At 45.0% G+C, this 19,236-nt stretch overlaps 1 long non-coding RNA gene across 1 annotated transcript; it reads right to left on the bottom strand.

Annotated features, from left to right (window-relative positions):
* Window positions 1–6,184: 6,184 nt before the first annotated feature.
* Window positions 6,185–17,257, bottom strand: LOC137203402 (uncharacterized). The gene is made up of 3 exons (XR_010933083.1): window positions 15,928–17,257; window positions 15,566–15,670; window positions 6,185–6,401 (listed from the first exon to the last, which is right to left on the bottom strand). It is a non-coding gene; the product is annotated as an uncharacterized lncRNA (long non-coding RNA).
* Between the last annotated feature and the right edge of the window lie 1,979 nt (window positions 17,258–19,236).

A 19,236-nucleotide genomic window follows, 5' to 3' on the forward strand; every position in this document is an offset into this window, starting at 1 on the left:
TGGTTGTAAGAGAAGACTCAGAACATTCAGCTGTGTCATGGCTAAAAATACACATTTCTTCACTTCGCCTCACCTTCTTCACCCTGCCATCTCCTCTGAGACAAAAACAGCGAAAACAGGGGGATGACTGTGAGATGGAAAAGGGAAAATGAGAACCAGTTTATATCCACCGATAGGGAACTGGATGCCGAGATACCACAGGGACTAGTTTCCTCATTCCCCAAATCGGGCCAAAGAACAACAGCTTTCTGGGCTCAGGATCAATCTTCTTTTCTCCACCTTTCTGAAAGGAAACCACCTCTAGTGGGAGGCCCTTCACCTCTGCCCAATAGCAAAGTTATGGTTTCCACGCCCCTGCCCCACTAGACTTGCCTGGGGAACAAAAATGGCCTTGTGTAAATAAAAAAACGCTTTCATTCCTCCAGACTTAAGATAACAATTCTATTGTTTTTCTTTGTTCAATTCAGTCATTCAAGCAATTCTAAAGACTATTTGCCTGTGAAGAGCTCTTTTTCACACATGTCATACCAATGGTCACAGGTCCACTAGTGATTCACTCCAAGAAGGACACTACATAAATTGCAGGTTATCCCAGATGTTGTCTAAGATGAATTAATTACCGGGTACTTCACAAAGACTACCGTATTTTTCTTAGAACAAGGGCCCATTCAGTTCAACAGTGTGTGCCAGCCACCTTCGAAGGAGAGGGTGCAGCTGGATACAGGTGCTCGCTCAGGGACACCGGGACTCTGCTTCTCTATACAAGTTGACCTTTGTCTCTCCTGCAGTGCGACAGAGGGTAGCAGGGCAATTCTTCATTCTGTAGGACTGTCCTGTACATCGCTAGAGTCTAGGATTCCCGTCTCCCAATGCCAAAAGCACCTCCCAAGCATTGTAACAACCCAGGATTCCTCAGACATTAAAAAAAAAAGTGCTGAGAGTGGTACTGTCCCCTGTCTTGAACCATGGCTCTGAGGTATAAGCAACTCAAGGTCCCTGTTTGCCAGATTTGAGTTTTCTCTACCACCACCAGCCTTTATAACTAAACAGACGCTGGCCAATTCAATCTCTATTGACTTTGAGCTAGTAACCAACATAAGAGATCTTCTCAAGTTGTCTTTAAATCTAGATCCCACTCCCCACTTTTAGCTTTCTTCTGTCAGCATTGGTCTCCACACTTGCCCATTCCCAGAGGAAGAGAGACCTCCCTGTCCAGTTTCTATATAGCCATTGTCAAGGATGGTTCTGTTGCTTGAGTCACATGGCAATCCCTGACCCAGTCATTGGAGGACAGAATACTCTGATTGGCCAGCCTTGGTCATGTGGGGAGCAGCCAGGAGGGTAGAGCATCCTGGTTAATAGCCCCACAAACAATGAGAAGTTGTTTCCAAAGAGAGAAGTGTAGGCCGGCAACTTATGTCTACCTCAGAGAATGACTAAACAACACAATATATTACTGCACACCTCACCCTCCAATGTTCCATTCCATAATAAAGAAAAAAAAAAAAAGAAACATTTTAAAACCCTAAAACCTCCTCCTACTTCTTCCAAAAATTTTGATGGATTTGGAATAATGATCTACTTGAGTGGAACCCAAGAGTAAATTAAGCACAACTTTATTCAGTGTTTCTTTGGGACACTGATGATGTAACTGATTTGGAAATCTCCAGAGTGTGTTGGTGATGCTGGGGGCAGAGCTGTGAAGAACTGAGGGACAATGAGAAAACTGTGGTAGAAAAGGGGCTGGGGGAAAAGGTAAGGAAATCAAAGGAGAGTCTAAGGACTTTACTGAGAGCAGAGCATCAGTAAAGCAAGGAGAGAATAGAGGAAAGAGAGGAGAAAGAGCAGGTAGACAAGGAGAGATGGTGGAACTCCATGATACACAGTTTAGAAGGGCTGGTTTATCCTGGGAAAGCCAAGAGGCTGAATATCTAGAACCAAGCAAGAAGTCAATCATATTGATTCTTGAAGGTATTTCTCAATATCCACGACCAAGGGCACAGATCCAGTGGCCTGAGGTCAACAGTTTCTATCTAAACCCAAACTAGGTCGACCTGGGGCCCCAGGCAGACAAGAACCTGCTTCTTCAGAGATTCAGAATCTAATAGAAAAACAGATAAAGGTAGACTAAAGGGGACCAGCAAAAAAGACAGTATCACCAGTTGAGGCTGGTAGAGGAACTTCCCAACTAGGAGACCATCAAGGGTCATCCAGAAGACACTGAGCCTGGTTTCGTGTGTTGAACCTTAGTCAAGATAACTGAGTGAAGACAAGGAAACTCTGTAAAGGTTTTATCTCCAAATTTTCTTGTTTTTCAGGCGAGTTCTAGAGTTAACAGATTCTCAGACTGGAGGAACACAGAGGTCGTTGCACCAGAAACCTCAGTTCCTGATCCAACTCTGGGCAGTTCTGTTGACCGTGATCAAGCTGCTTAACCTCTTTCAGCTTCAGTTTCATCATCAATAAACACAAATCACGATAAAGTCCCTTTTTATCTCATAGGTTAACACAGGCTGCCGTGATATCCAGGGGACAGGAACAGCTACATAACTTGTGGGGCCCACTGCAAAATGAAAATGTGGGGTTCCTTGTTTAAAAAGCATGAAGAATTTCAAGATGACAACAGCAGAGCATTAAACCAGGCTTCTGAGAGCAGAGCCCTGCGTGACTGTACATGTCCCAGCCCTGCCAGGTGGGATAATGTACATCAAAGTGCCTTAGCAATCTACAAAGAGTTCAGCGGAGTGGTGAGGATTTTCTTTCTTTTTTTTTTTTTTTTTCTCCTTTTCTTGATGCTCCAGCATTATATTAATTTGCTAGGGCTAACAAGGAAATTTATTGTCTCTCAGATCTGGAAGCCAGAAATCGAAAATCAAGGTGTCAGCAGGGTTTGCTCCTTCTGAGGGCCGTGAGGGATGGCTCTATTCTAGGCCCCTCTCCTTGGCTTGCAGATGGCTATCTCTTTAACTTGTCTTCCCTCTGTGCATGTCTCTGTGTCCAAATTTCCCATTCTTACGAGGACACCAGTCATATTGCACTAGGGCCCATGCTAATGACCTCATTTCAATTTGATGAGCTCTGCAAACACCCTATCGCCAAATAAGGTCACATGGTGAGGTACCGGGAGGTTAGGACTTCAACATATGAATTTGGGAGGGGGATACAATTCAAGCCATTACAAGCATCACCCCTTCTCTACTACTTTGGAGACATGTCTAGTGGTTTATAGTCTCATGAGGAGGCAGTGATGTTGGGCCATGGTAGGGGGACAGTTCTGCCACCGTGACAGGGGTGCGCGGGCCACTGTTTCAGCTAACTGGTGCAACAGGTCCCACTGCCTGTTCTATGACCCACTCTCCAGTCTCTGAAAGCTCTTAAATGTGCACCCAATAAATTCCCTTCTGACTCAAGAAAGCTGGAGTATGTTCCTGTGGCTTGCAACCAAGAAACCCGATACTCAAACACTGCATTAAAATTGGAAATGGTATTGTATGGGACCCGAGTTCTGTGCCCCGTCCCCCAGATTTGCTTGGCCCCTTCTGCTGGCTGGGCCCTGGCTGCTAGCTTCCCACTGTGGCCTCATCTCTGCCACCATCGGCACAGGCAGCCTCCCCGAGGGCGAGGGCCAAGGGCTGGCTCTGGCACAGCTGGTCCCTTGCCCACCACGGGAGCGGCCGCAGCCCTGCAGCCCACCCAGGCCTCTGAGGAGCCTGCAGAGAAGCTGGCTCTTCCTGCCACTTGAAGGCTTACCCCTGCCACCTCGCTGAGGGCACAGAGGACGGCTGTCCCACAGCTACCTGGGGAGGAGGGGGGACAACCGGAAGTGAGGGAGCGCTGAATCCCTGTGGCACCAGCTTTGACCAGTGAGAGTCAAGAGACAGAGGGAACCGGCAGATAAACTCCATGCCCTTCCTCCCCGTGACCAACAATTCCAAGATGTGGTGGTTCCATCTGACCTCCGCACGGAGTCCTGCCGGCTGAGCATCAGGCATGGTTTTCATGGCACGTGGCCAGCGTGGTCTGGCCCCCACCTGCATTTGCTTCCGCGCTCTCCTTCCCCCGTCACTCTTCCCTTCTGGAACAGAGCCATGCACCTTAAGCTTTGCTCCAGGCTCTGCTTTCTGTCCACTTTGATTCCCAAAGACCAGTAGCGACCTTGCAGGAAGCCTTTGGTTTGGGACCTGGGGAGGCAGAGGAGGAAACCATTTCCTCACACCCGTACGCCCATAGCTCTCAACTTACCCGAGGCTCAGGGACACGGCATGCTCGAAGGCAGGCAACCGGGGATTACGCACAATGACCCTGGGTATATTATGAAAACACCAATTATGTCAAAGCCACTCAGAGAACTGAGGCCATCATGCAAGATGATGCAGGATGTCAGCTGGAAAACAAAAGAGCTTTCACCTGAACCAGCCATGCGCAGGTGGCTGTGAAAATGGGGCCAGGGCCACACGTGTGTATTTAAAGGGTGTGGCTTATTCTCCCCTAACTACAGGTTCCTGAGGAGCAGGATAGAAATAATTTCTTACTCTGTACGGTAGTTACCGCCTCAGTGCCCCTGAGAGCTTCACTCCCTCCACTTAGAACCAGCTTGATGTTGACAGTACACATTGCAGTGCTGCCCCAGAGAGATCCTTAGCAATGCAACTTCCGTGAAGCATTTATTCTGGCTACACAAATGGTGGCCCGTTAGGCTATTCAGAGCTCTGTAGATCTATTTATAAATTCTTAGTGCTTCTTTTTTTCCAATGAGGTTTAAGTAGGTCTGAAAAAATTAATAAAAACTGGAGTTTGGGACAACCAAGGACAAAAATAAGAGGGAATTCCAGAAGGAAAAACAGTTCTGTCATCTACTAGCTTTGCGACCTTGGGCAAATGACCTGACCTCTCTGAACCTCAGTTTCCTCTTCTACAAAATGGAGAATATGATAACCTGTCTGTAAGTTGTTATAAGAATTAAGAGAGCTAGTGTGTGGGAGAAGTCTAGCACATAATTAGCGCTCCGTAAATGTTAATTATTGTTATTAACGTCATTGATTACTACAAATGATTACTTCTCAACACAGAGTGAGATTACAGGTGAGAACTGCTTCTGGAATACCAGCATGGAAGTATGCAAACACCATCCTAGCTCTCTCGGTTCCCGAGGTTTCTGATGGAGAACACAAGTTTCTATGCCCAAACTGGCTCAAGGGAATTCCTCTTGAAACCAATTTCTTAGTAGAAGGGCATCCACCCGTGCCCTGAGGTGCCCTCAGTGGAAAGTGGGGCCCCTAATCTTCCCTGAGCAAAATGCAGGTCTCAAACTTTTGATAGCACAGGAACCACCTGTTCTATATATGCAGAGTCCCAGGCCCCATTCTTAAAAGTTCTGATTCTGTAGGTCCAGGGTTTGAGACCTGGGAATTACCATTTGACACACATGTGCACATGTGCAGGCATGCACAGTACACGCACACCATGATTCTGAGGCAGAAGGTATTATACTTTGTCCATATTTCCAGAATTATCCTTTGGTGCTCTCAGACACCCTTCCAGCCCTGTGGTGAGCACATGCAAAGAACCTGAGCTCCCGGAAAACACTTCCAGCTCCCTTCCCGGGGACTGCAGGCATATTTAATCGTCCCATCCTGACCACACATGCCTTATTTTAAGGTTACCACAGGTGCAACAGCTTAAGTTTAGCGTTTACACCACGCAGAGACACTATGAGACAGTGCCTCCCAGACTGAGCTGCATATTAGAAATACCTGGAGAACTTCTAAACCTGCCTCCCACCTCCCACGTCCAAACCCAGCTGAAAAATGGGGCAAAGACCTAAAGAGACATTTCACTGCAGGGGATAAACAGACGGCAGATAAGCACATGCAAAGATATTCAACATCACTAGCCGTAAAGGAAATGAAAATTAAGCCACAGTGAGATATCACTATACACCTATCTGAACGGCTAAAATAAAACAGTGATAATACCAAATGCTGGCAAGAATGTAGAGAAACTGGATCTCTCATACGTTACTGGTGGGAATGTAAAATGGTACAGTGACTCTGGAAAAGTTAGGCAGCTTCTAAAAAACTGAACAGATAATGAACACATGACCTAGCAGTTGTGCCCCTGGCATTTACCCCAGAGAAATGAAATCTTATGTTCACACAAAAACCTTTATACAAATGTTCTTGGCTGCTTTATTTGTAATAGCCCCAAACTGTAAACCACCAAAATGTCTTACAATAGATGAATATTAAACAGATTACATCCATATGATGAAGTACTACCTAGCGATAAAAAGTAACGAACTATTGATGCACACAACTTGGATGGGTCTCAAGAACATCATGCTGAGTGAAAAAGCCAATCTCAAAGGCTACATACTGCAGAATTCCATTAAGATAACATTCCTGAAATGACAAAAGAGATGGAGAACAGATTAGTGTTTGTCGGAATGGTAGGGAAAAACAGGGGTAGGTGATACTACACAGGGGTAGTACAGGGTGATCTCTGTGAGGATGGAATAGTTCTGCATCTTAATTACAGTGGTGTCTACACAATCTACACGTGTGACAAAACGTCATGGAATTATGCACACACGTTACACTAATGCCAATTTCCTGGTTTTGATATTGTGACTATAGTTATGTAAGATGTAACCATTAGGGAAACCTTGGCAACCTCCTGTGAGTCTAAAATTATTTTAAAAGAATAAGGAAAAAAAATCCCGAGGCCCTGGATGCTCCCCAGACCAGTGAAATCAGAATCTCTAGTGACAGATGGGGTGGGACAAGTCCAGGTGCCAGCACACGGCAAAGCTCCCGGGTGATGACCCAGTGCGGCCAAGGTTGAGGCCGACTGTAACAAGGCATCTCGTAGCTTCTGCTGCCACTAATTTGACATCTGCTAAGCACTGTGCTCGGTACAAACAGTCACCCAACGTACAGCAGTGCAATGCGGGCCAACACTGGTTACATAATGATGAGGCTTTCTGAAAGCCCTGAATCTGGCCAGTTGATGATATTTCCAACCCGGCAATGGGAAGTGCAGGGCAGATGGGGGCTGAGTGGCAAATGGTATTAAACTAGGCTACAGAAGACCCTGGGTTTCATTTCCCTTTGTTCCCCCAGATTTCTGGACAAATACAAAATGCTCTCTTGGTTTTCTATTTGAACTTCACAACAGATTCCCTAAGTGTTGGTAAAACATCTGCCGACCACACGGATGGACTCTGGCACAAGATTTCAGAGCTACAGACGGGTTTCCTTTTGTTACTATAATTGGTTCCATCTCTGTAACTTTTTCTCTATCATCGTACTGTAAATAAATGAAAGCCACTGCACAAAACAAACTGACAGTTCTTGAGGGAAACATATTTATTTTTCTTTTTGTATCTTCAGCCAAAATATCTAAGGACTGATCATGAAAACAAAGAACACTTTTGGCACTGACTGTCTTCCCGATTTTAGCCTCCATTTACTTCTTGCTGTTTTATTGCCACAGCTTCATATTGGTTCAGAGATTCATGTACCTAATAGTTGTAAATGCTTTCCAAAATGAACTTCTCCAGCTGAATCTCAGATACGAAAGCTTTGTTAAGTGTAATGTTTCATTTAAGATTAAAATGAAGCTTTCTGGCTGAGTCTTGGTGAAGTCATACGAGTTACCAAAACCTCTGAGGTCAAACTGTGTTCCTTTCCCACTACGTTTCCCCGTATAATTAAACTGGTGTATCATTTTTAAAAAGTGGATTTCTGGGGCATCCCTGGTGGCGCAGTGGTTGAGAGTCCGCCTGCCGATGCAGGGGACACGGGTTCGTGCCCCGGTCCGGGAAGATCCCACATACCATGGAGCAGCTGGGTCCGTGAGCCATGGTCGCTGAGCCTGCGCGTCCGGAGCCTGTGCTCCGCAACGGGAGAGGCCACAGCAGTGAGAGGCCCACGTACCGCAAAAAAAAAAACAAACAAAAAAAGTGGATTTCTGGTTTATAATATGAAGTGCCTTTAAATAATTATCCAGATTGGTGTTGCTAATTGTGACATTATTTAAACATTTATGAAAAGTGAACTTTGATCTGCCATTTCACTCACAATAGTTCAAGGAGAGTGGAAGATTAGATTCCAAACCTCACAGCTGGAGGGATACATTTTGCTCTTTATATAAGCTTTAACTGGCATTCACAGTGAACATTCAGGTCATTTTTATATGTTCTCAATCAAGTAAAGGGTCAAGAACTATAAGTGGGGTTCTACTAAATTATTTGATGTCAACATAATTCATAATAATCAGACGCATTACAAATGCAGTGGGCATTTGATGGATACACATTTAACATGTGCAGACATTATATTATAGTAGATAGTTTCTGCTAATCTGATGTGAAAGCATGGTTAATGCAACCCTGCATGAGAACCCATGGAATCCTGTAAGGTCTGGTATTTGTTCAGATATTAGCAGAGGTTTTTAAGAATGGCACTGAGAAAGTCTCGTCACATTCTGTGAAATCCATTCTGGAAGCATTTCTTTCAACTACACATCTTGTCCATTTCATATTGAAAGGCCTTTTATCATGTCCTCGTGTCCTTTTATCATGCAGTAGTATTTTAACATCAAAGATGAACGTAACTAGTGCAATGAGATGCGTGATAAAAACGTAAAATGAGATAACAGTTTGATTTTTCTTAACAGCCATGCTTTCTCACTAAGCCACTATCACAAAAGAAACTTGGGATTTCTTAGGAGCAAGACAGGAGAATTCTTAGGACTCAACCTTTCTGAGCTGGATTGCTCCTCCAAACGACACAGTGAATGCAGCTCAGGGGGAGCCAGGTATTCAGGAAGGACAAGGAAAGAACCTGAAAATAAATTCAGATATCTGCCACTCTCTTGACAAAACTCTCCTTTCTATTCCTCAGTTTTGCTCAGAACCTGCTCACATCATTGTGGTTCACCTAGATGTGTTAGTGGGATTGAGAAGGCTACGAGTCTATTCTGTGCTGTGTGCCCACGAGCACAGTGGTTGAAGAGGTCGGCTGCGGGCTCCACCTCTGTGCGCTGCACATCGGTCTGGCCCACCTGACAGGCACTCAAGAGTTAGCCTCGGGAGAAGCAGGCAACCTGTTGAGCAGGCTGCTGCACTCCAAACACAGAAATGTCAACTGCACATTGACATTTCAAACTACTACTAATTCGAAAACACAGAAAAGCTGCTACAATTAGGGGGCAGTGGAGCAATGCCCTTCTTGCTTCTGGAGAGAAATAAAATGACAGCGAGGCAGTGTATTGAGTTTTCTCGGCCACTTGTATACACACTTTTTAACTTATTACAACGTGCGATTATATATTTATTTTTGGATCTACCCTCTCCCCATAGGCCTCACGAGGGTAAAGACCATGTGTCTGTTTTGTTTACCATTGCACACACCCAGGACAATGTATGAACTCAGGAACTATCTGTTTAATGAATGGATGACCACAGTGTTTCATTTGTAGGAAAGAACTTCCAAATATATTTTCCCCATTCACTGGGACCTTATTCAACCAAGTTAACTGGATACTCAGTATAACCTCTACATTGTTCCTGTTGACTTACTGGGCCAGACGTGGGGGAAATGACATAGTGGCTATTAATGTTTCAGGTAAGGCATGATGGCAAAAAAAGCTTGCATTTAAAAAGTCATAGACAAGGAAGCACCCTAGCTGGTAATTGTTTCCATTTCTTTGTCTCTCGAACGTTCTACACTTATCTCAGTCTGATTGGGCATATTCCATATCCAAATAATAAAGACTTCTTGGAAAAGAGATTTCATTGCCTCCGTAATTTACTCTAGTACATAAAAGTCTTACAGATGACTGCCACACTGTTGGCACGTAACAGACGGTAAATAAATATTGTTGTTTTTGTGAATTGAACTCTGCAGTGGAAAACGTAAATTACAGCTGCTAAATACATGGTGTGAGTTACAGCCACTCTCTTTAATCTCTGTTTTTAGTTCAGTTGTGTTTGCATGAGTTAAACTGCTTTCCTTCTAGTAACCAATTTCTATGCAGCTTTTTACCAGAGGCAAGCATTCTCCCAACCATTTTGATTTTGCCCTGCTCAGCACTTTGAGGTAGATGGCTCCCAGCATTAAGTCAAATTCTGAGTCACTGGCTGGACCATTGGTCCAGGACCTTTTGCAGGAGAGGCCTTGATAAGTGGTTCCTCCGTTTTCTTCTTTGTATTTGGAAGAAATACATACTCTTGCCATGTGCAGTGTTTCACAGATATCACCTCTTAAATAAAACTTATTGGAAAATCACATTTCTATACATCTTTGGTTAATGAACTTTTAAACCCATATAACTACTAAGCATGAAGTATTACTGTTACACACATGTTAAGCACTCCTAAGAGCCAGGGACTAGAACTACAGCTATTATTATGATTAAAGTGTTTGCTCACCACTTGGCTCAATACCAGAAGTGAAGGAGACATTGCCTCCTCTGCAGAGAATTATGTAGAAGTCATCTTGGTTAAGGCGAAGGGCTTTAGCTCTTGGATGGAATTTCCGTTCTTTCTAGTTTTTCTCTTACAAATAAAGCTGCTGTGAACATTCATGTACATGTTTTTGGACAGACACATATTTCCTTTCCTCTTGGTTAAACACCTAGAAGCAGGATGGCTGGATAGTATGGTAGGTGTATGTTTAACTTTTAAAGAATCTGTCAGTTGTCTTCCAAAGTGTCTGTATCCTTTTCCATTCCCAACAGTAGTATATAAGAATTCCATCCTCACCTGTACTTGGCATGGTTAATCTTTTTAATTTTAGTCATTCTAATAGCTATGTAGTGGTATCTCATTGTGGTTGTAGTTTGTATTTTCCTAACGGATCATGATGTCGAGCATCTTTTCATGTACTTATTATCAGTCTTCTTTGGTGAAGTGTCTGTTCAAGTCCTTTGCCCCAGTTTCTACTGAGTTGTTTGTTTTCTTATAATAGAGTTTTGAGAGTTCTTTATATGTTCTGGATACAATTCCTTCATCAGGTATATGACTTGCAAACATCTTCTCCCAGTCCTTGGCCTGTCTTTTTATTCTTTGGAAGAACAGAAGTTTTTAATTCTGATGAAGTCCAACTTACCAATTTGTTCTTTTTTGGACTGTACTTTTAGTATTGTTATCTATGGAATCTTTGTCTAACCCAAGGTTAAAATGCTTTTTATGTTTTCTTATAGAAGTTGTCTACTTTTAAGTTTTACATTTAGATCTATGACCCATTTTGAGTTAATTTTTGTACATTATGTACAGTGCTAGAAGAAATGTTCACATATTGAGGTCATTCTGGTGTATACATGATTTAACTTAAACTTTATGCTAACTAGAACAGCCTGTTTTGTGGCCTGTCAAACATGCGTTGTACAATCTGCTTTAATTGAAGAAAAGAATGCATTTAAAAAATCACAATGGAGTAACTGTGGTTCAGGCATCCAAAATGGAGCTGGGTGGCCATTGAGGATGTGGTTCTGTACCCATTCCTGCACCACTGGGAACTTGAATTTCATGAACTGCATCAAATTCAAGTACACCACCGGCAATTCTTGAAACAATATCCACTAGCGGCTGCCGGCTGTAACCTGATGGTCTCAAGGTCTCCCCTTACAACAGTGCAGCCACTTCAGACCCCGACCAATCCTTGCTTAACAAGCACCCTCACTTCTTGCCACCTCCAGTCCTAATTCCTGACAAGCAACTGAGGGGTAAATATGGTCTTTGTCTCCTTTTTATAGATGAGGAAACTGAGACACTGAGCAGTCAAGTAATAAGCCCAAGGCCATACTCCTTGCTCTGGTTAAAGGGCAAAGTCATTGAAGTTCATACTTTGACCACACATTCAATCACCATATTTCTTTTTATGGTAGTTAGTAGCATATTCGTCAGCAGCAGACTATTCCTTTTGAAAGAATTTGCCACATACTATGTAGAAGGCAAACCAAATGATCTGTTCCTGAAAACAGTCTGCGATCTTTTTTCTTCCTAGAGCATCTTCTGGAAGAAGATAAATCCTCATAGATGTTTCTATTTTTATTCCAGTTTCCTCTTCTCTGTGGTAAAACAAAGGTTACCCTTCACTTTCACTGAGTACTCGGTCCTCTGATCCCTTTCTCTGGCTATCTTGTTAGAATAACCACCGGCTTCTTTCCCCTCAGAATTTTCCCTTCTGGCCCTGGCTCTGCTGTAGAAAATGCTAGTCTAAGTTTTAGAGAATGGGAGATTTTACAAACCTCCAGAATTTTTTTTAGGTGCTTGAATTTCACCTGGAGAATGCAATTTGTTTCAAAGGACTCGTGATCTCCTCATTCATGCTATAGGTTTTCAAGTGCTTTCTATGTTCCAGGCTCTAATAATACAGCAGTGCACAAAGCAAAAAATAAATCATGCCCACCAGGAGCTGACATTCTAGTGTGTGTGTGGGGGGGGAGGGTGTGTAGACTATGAATAAATAATTAACATATAGTAAGCTAAATGAAAAGTCTGAAAAACAAAGAACAAAGCAGAATTCAGTGTGTTTGTGTGTATAGCATCTTCATATCTGCCTATAATTATTTCACTGCAACAAACAGGCATAAATTAATTGGGGTTTTTCCTGATCTCAGATCTAGGTCAGGTGATCCCACAAGAAAAGTTGAGAAAATTGCTTTCATTGATGTTTTATATTTTATTTACCTCTGTATTTTCACTTGCCTTGAAATATTTTGTTGTAAACCATTTAGACTCTTTTTACTGAGTTTCTGCAATCAGCCTGAAACTCAGTATTTGCCTTAGAAATATAATTGAAGACAAAAATGTCCTGGATCACTTTATCTCTGGGATATTTTTGCCTATGTTGGATGAGTCTCTTGAATGGTATTATTGTTCAAGTAGTAATTCCGTTGAGGGTAGACAAATGCTTACTTTGAGTATGTTCCTTCTTGGAGATTAAGATCTAGACTAGGTAAATAAAAGGGTTGTAAACGTAAGTGTATACAACCTTCTACTTTGTCTACTCAAAGTCTTAGGACTTCCCTGGTGGTGCAATGGTTAAGAATCCTCCTGCCAATGCAGGGGACACAGGTTCGAGCCCTGGTCCGGGAAGATCCCACGTGCCGCAGAGCAACTAAGCCCGTGCGCCACAACTACTGAGCCCATGTGCCTAGAGCCCTTGCTCTGCAACAAGAGAAGCCACCACAGTGAGAAGCCTGCACACCGCAATGAAGAGTAGCCCCCGCTTGCCGCAACTAGAGAAACGAAGGAAGGAAGGAAGGAAGGAAGGAAGGAAAGAAAGACGAAGTCTTCTTGGCTAAAGGGAATCAGAAACTTGAGGTAGTTATCCAAAGAAATTTGGTAAAAATTCCACTGATACTTGTACTGTTTCAGAAAATGATGTAGATAACGAAGCATCCACTACCGGGCAGAGGAGGGAACCCAAGAGGGAAGTCAGCGGTTGGTGGAGTTTGTTTTCAGGACTCTCCTCCGCATCCCTCTTCCTCCATGCCCACGCCCTGCTGTCTGCACCCATGAAACGAGTGGGCACCTGTATTGTGACTGCAGGGGAAAGGGGCATTTGTAACTTTGTACCTGGCTGCCATCTGTGACTGACACTCAATGTGCCCATTTACTCAATCTCTGCTTTGCAGATACTGGGAATTCAGGTAACAGGAATAACAGTAGCCAAAATACTCACGGGGTACGTACTACGTGGTAGGTACCAGTCTAAGTACTTTACATATGTTAGCCCTCTTACTCATCACTACACCAATGAGTTAGGTACTATTATCATCTTCATTTCGCAGCAAACCGAGGCAAGGTTCGCTTCTAAGTGGTGGAATTTGGATTTTACCCAGGCAGGCTAGCTGCTGAGTTTTACCTCGACTAGACAACGCTGCCTTTCAAACTGAAAGGTAAATAAGATACCACTTCTGCCCCTGAGGTGGTCCTAGTGCAGCAGGGGAAACAGATGCGGTCATCCATGCATTTGTTCCTTCCTTCCTCAGTGTTTATTAAGCACCTGCTCCATATTGAGAACTATATCTCTTGAAGCTTGTCATACTCTCTGCCCCTGTGGAACTCACAGGCACACAACCTACTACACAACGTGGCACATGCAAGATGGAGACATGTACGGAGTGTTACGGGAGCCTCAACTGGGAGCAATTAATAAGGTGCTGGGGGGAGTATGGAGGGCTTCCTACAGAATGTGATTATTTGAGCTTCACTTCTAAGGATGGACTTTATATCTCCTGTTTAAAACACAACTCCTGGGAGACTTGACTTTTTTTTTTTTTTTTTTTTTTGCGGTACGTGGGCCTCTCACTGTTCTGGCCTCTCCCGTTGCGGAGCACAGGCTCCGGTCGCACAGGCTCAGCGGCCATGGCTCACGGGCCCAGCCGCTCCGCAGCATGTGGGATCTTCCCGGACCGGGGCACGAACCTGTGTCCCCTGCATCGGCAGGCGGACTCTCAACCACTGCGCCACCAGGGAAGCCCTAGACTTGACATTTTAAGTTGGGTCAGTCATTCTACAACTGTGGCGATGCATTCTTTCCCGGACAGCAGAGGGCGAAGAGGACGGGTGAGCAGTAGATGAGAAAGAGACGTTATTGGCGTTGGCAGCTGGGGCCAGTGAGACGGGTCCTGCTGGGTGGAGAAGGGCAGGCAGAAACTTCCGGAAGAGACTTCTCTTGCTCCTCAATATCCCATTTCTAACCCCTTCTCCAAATGGTCCTCCAGGGACCCAAAGCTGTGTGGATCCACCCAGGCTTGCCTGCCCAGAGAATGGCCAGAGTGACTATGTCCCTTGCTCTTTATTCTTGGTCAAATTGTCAGTCCCTGATGGAGAAACCCACTCTTTTAAATCTGTATGGACTTGTTTAAAAGTCCTTTTTAATACTGTGTTTTGGGGAGATGATCATCCCTTTGAAATCAGAGATTATTTTCAGAGTTCTAACTGTAAAAAGGCAGAAGTTACTCAAGAAATCGTTGGTATATAACTCCAAGCTGTCCATGGGTTGGGAACTTAGGCTGCCACAAAAAATCATTGCTTTCTGATGAGAGGGATGCCAACACAGGGAGTCTTCTGCCCGAATAATGTGTGTGATCCCTCTCTTCTGAGAGAGGATGAGAAAGATGGTTTTCTCTCTTAGCTAAGGAGAGCATGTGGATTGTTGCCTGGAGCTTATATTCTTTATATTCTAGAGAGGATACAAACAGGCCTTTATTAGCATCTAACTATTTGATATGAAGTTAAGCAGGCGTTAGTATAAGGAAGGAAAACAAAGCATGTTAATAAATATTACAACAAATAATAACCTTACACATCAAGGGGGAGGGAATACAGATGGATGGGATGCAATTTTAGGTGGTGTAGACAGGAGAGTACCTTCTGAGGGGGAGACATTTAAGCAGAGCCCCACATAAGGTAAAAGAGCAAAGCCATTGCCAAGACGTGGGGCGAGAGGAAAGAGTCAGGACAGGCCGGAGGCAGAGCCGTGCTTGGTGTGGGCCCCTCACTGCACAAGCTGTGGGGAGCAGCGTAACACGTTTTGTGTAGCCTTGCCTGAAAACAAACTGTCTTCTCGAAGAGACGTACCATCTTGGCCTGTTGCCACCGTGCCTTTATCTGCCCATCACTACTCCGCTGTCAGCAGGCAGACAAACAGATCTAGGGACGCAGGACAGGCTGATCTGGGTAAGGAGGAAAGGCTGGAAGTGGGACGCGATCTGACTCAAATAAGGTTGCCACAGCTGTGGGCCCCGGGAGGGCTGCAAAACTCAACACGGTGAGGTGGGAAGGCAACGAAGACGAACTTCATACGTTTCAAAATTTCACTGCAGATTCTGAAGCAGAGCCGCCCTCCTTTTCCTTCTGCCTCCCGCCGTCCACTTCTCCTTCCCTGACTTTCCCTTGGGCCCACAAACCTGTAGAAATCCCAGCCTGTTCACAGCACTGTCTCACCACCGGCCCACGTGGTGTCTCGGAGCAGAGCATTTCATAGGCTCGGCGTCCCCCTGCTTCTCTTATTCCTGTTGGATGGACTGCCAGCTTTAGTTCTTCAGTTTCCTGAAGCTGACAGTGAGACAGACACGGACTTTAGCTGCCTGGTGACTGTGGATGGGGGATTTATATGCTTACTTATTTGTCATCTAATTCCGGGGAGACCTAAGTCTCCTTTGAATAACCTTTGCTTTTAGAGCCCACACTGTCCAAAGACACACTGTGTCAAGTCGTGAGAAGCGCTGGGTCGCTGCAGTGAGGCAGCTCCTCCAGGTCAGGGGCTCCCCACATCTTGCATCCCCACTGCCCAGCTGTCAGTCCAAATGAGCCCTGCAGACAGCTGCCCGCCGCTGCCGCCACTCAGGGAATCAACTGCAGAAGTCCCGCGTCACAGAAGCACTAGGGCAGAGCCCCGCCAGCTCCTGCCCGGCCTGCTGTTTATAGAAATCTCTCTCTTATGGCAGATGTATGTACACAAGAGGATCCGAGCCAGAGCTAGGTTTTCTGACATGTACGGCTTCCAATAGCCCTTTGTTACTAATCCTTCTGAAGAACGTGATCTGCACCTTTTCAGACTTTAGCAGGGTAACAAGTAGTTACTGGATAAGAAATGTAAAGGGGGTAGGGACTCAGTTATGCAGTTAAGGCTCTTGTACTGTCTCCACCACCAGATCTGCTGCAATCTCAGAATTCATGCTGCCTTGTGAATTACCACACAACTCCCTCATGTGGGTTAGAATTCCTTTAAAGACACACTAACAAACTCTTGAGGTTGTGAAAATAGAAGGAAGGTGAATCGGTGCACAACTGTGTATCACATAGACATGTACTTAGCGGAGCCTGCAAAGCTCCCCATGTGGACAACTTCTGATAATAATGTTCTTTCTAATACAGGTGATATTTATTACAGGTGATCATACAGGTAATATTATTTCCTTTACAGTATCAATTCCATCATCAGGTAATATAGCACATTTTCAAAAGATCTTAGCTCATTAAAATAGCTGAGCTCCACTTCATTTTAATAATGTTTCTTTAGGGCATTGAAGTCCTTCCACATAGCATAAATCATGGTGACAGCATTTAGAAATAATCCATCAATAATATGTGCAATTTGGGGTTTCCCTGGTGGCGCAGTGGTTGAGAGTCCGCCTGCCGATGCGGGGGACACGGGTTCGTGCCCCGGTCCGGGAAGATCCCACATGCCGCGGAGCGGCTGGGCCCGTGAGCCATGGCCGCTGAGCCTGAGCGTCCGGAGCCTGTGCTCCGCAACGGGAGAGGCCACAACAGTGAGAGGCCCGTGTGCCGCTAAAATAAATAAATAAATAATAATATGTGTAATTTGAAAAGAGTACATAATTCTTAAATTATCAGAAGCCAAGAGCATGTTAATTATTCATTTGAGAAAGCTGTAGGTTTATTGCAACTTAAAAATTTGCCTAGAAGCCTGGAGTTTCAAGAATCTTAGCTGCCCTCTGAATCAACTCCAGAATCACTGAAGACCAGGAAGAGGGTTGCAGTGGGGTGAGGATATGAGAACTACAAGGTCAGTGAACAGTGTATCCAGCGTCTCGGTTTGGGTGCCTTATTAAACAACACCTGAGACAACAACACCTTCTTGGCTGTAGGTAATTACCATCCTGGGAAGTAGGAGTTAAGGAGCGGGGAGAGACAGGGAAGAAAGAAAAACTGATATAAGTGCATGTTATTAAGGGGATGGAGTGCATTTGTTATCCTTGTAGTTTGTGGTCAACTATAAGTGGCCATAGATACAGTGGTGGAACACAGTGCAGTATAACACAATAAAACTGTACTATCTTATAGCTCTGAAGAGCAGAAGTCCAACTCGGGGCTCACTGGGCTCAAATCAAGGTCTCAGCAAGGCTACGTTCCTTTCTGGAGGCTCCAGGGGACGATCCGCTTCCCTCCCTCTCTTTCCCAGAGGCAGGCTACATCCCTTGGCTGGCGGCCCTTTCCTCCATCTTCACAGTTGGCAACATCAAATCTCTCTGACACTTCTGTCATCACGGCTCTTTCTGACCACAGCTGGGAAAAATTCTCTGCTTGTAAGGACTCACGTGATGAGACTGAGTCCACCTGGATAATTCAGGATACTCTTCCCAGATCAAGGTCTTCATTTAATCCCATCTGCAAAGTCCCTTTTGCCAGTAAAGTTAACATTCACAGGTTCTGGGCTTTGGAAGTGGACATCCTTGGGGCCGTTATTCTGTCTGCAAGACGGGGCAGGGGGCGCTAGGCAGTGAGGGGAGGGCTCTCTTCCCCTGGAATTCTGAGGAGCACACAGAATGTCAGAACTGTCCACCTGAAGTAAGAGGCTGGAGACTCTGTCTACCAGCTCCCAAGCCCTGTTGGTTACAGGTTCCTCCTGAAGATAGCCCACCAGCACTTCCAGGCTATATACCTGGATGGGGCAAGTAGGTTCTGGTGTGTTGGGACATGGAGTGCACTGGACCCTATCAGCACAAAGTGAGAAGAGCTTCCAAGGAGGGGTCTTGGCCCAGAAAACAGAGACAGCCAAGAGGATGTGAATCGAGCAGCTGGCTGCTACGTCATGGAATGATGGCATTTAGTGACCTAAGGATCACTTCCGCCTGGAGCTTGGCTACTAGCTCAAACCAGGCTCCACCACTCCCTGTGAGGTCTTCGCCAGCGTCAGACCTTTCCTAAGCTTCAGTTTTCCCCGTTTGTTAGATGGAGAGGCTTCTCTGAACCCCCGGGAGCTGTGATGAGAATGAAACGCACTAACACGTGCAGAGCTGCTGATGTGTAGTGAGTGGTCATAAAAATGGCAGCAGGAATTTTTACTTATCGATCCAAAGAAACACTTACTGGTTGCCAGACACTGGGGATGCGTTGTGAACAAGACTGACAAGGTCCCCGCCCTCATGGAGCTTCTCTTCCAGTGGAGGACACAGGCAACAGACAAGTTAATAAATAAATATACAAGGCCTCATGGATTACAGTTGCTGCAATAAAGGACATGAGTAGGGTGACACGATAGAAAGTAAAGGGGCAGGGATGGGGCAGACACTGTCCAGTGCCCCTCCACTGTCCCCCTCTTTCCCTTCTAGCAGAACCTAGGGCATTCAGGTGGCACACAGGGATTCCTCGATTGTGGGAGGGTAGCCCCTACTCCAACCCCAGGGGTGAATCGTGCCTGGTCTAAATCAGTTACTGGTGATCTCACTCCCCTGGCTGAGTAACTGGCATAA

This window comes from Pseudorca crassidens, chromosome 12, assembly GCF_039906515.1.
Source record: "Pseudorca crassidens isolate mPseCra1 chromosome 12, mPseCra1.hap1, whole genome shotgun sequence".
NCBI classification, from domain to species: Eukaryota; Metazoa; Chordata; class Mammalia; order Artiodactyla; family Delphinidae; genus Pseudorca; species Pseudorca crassidens.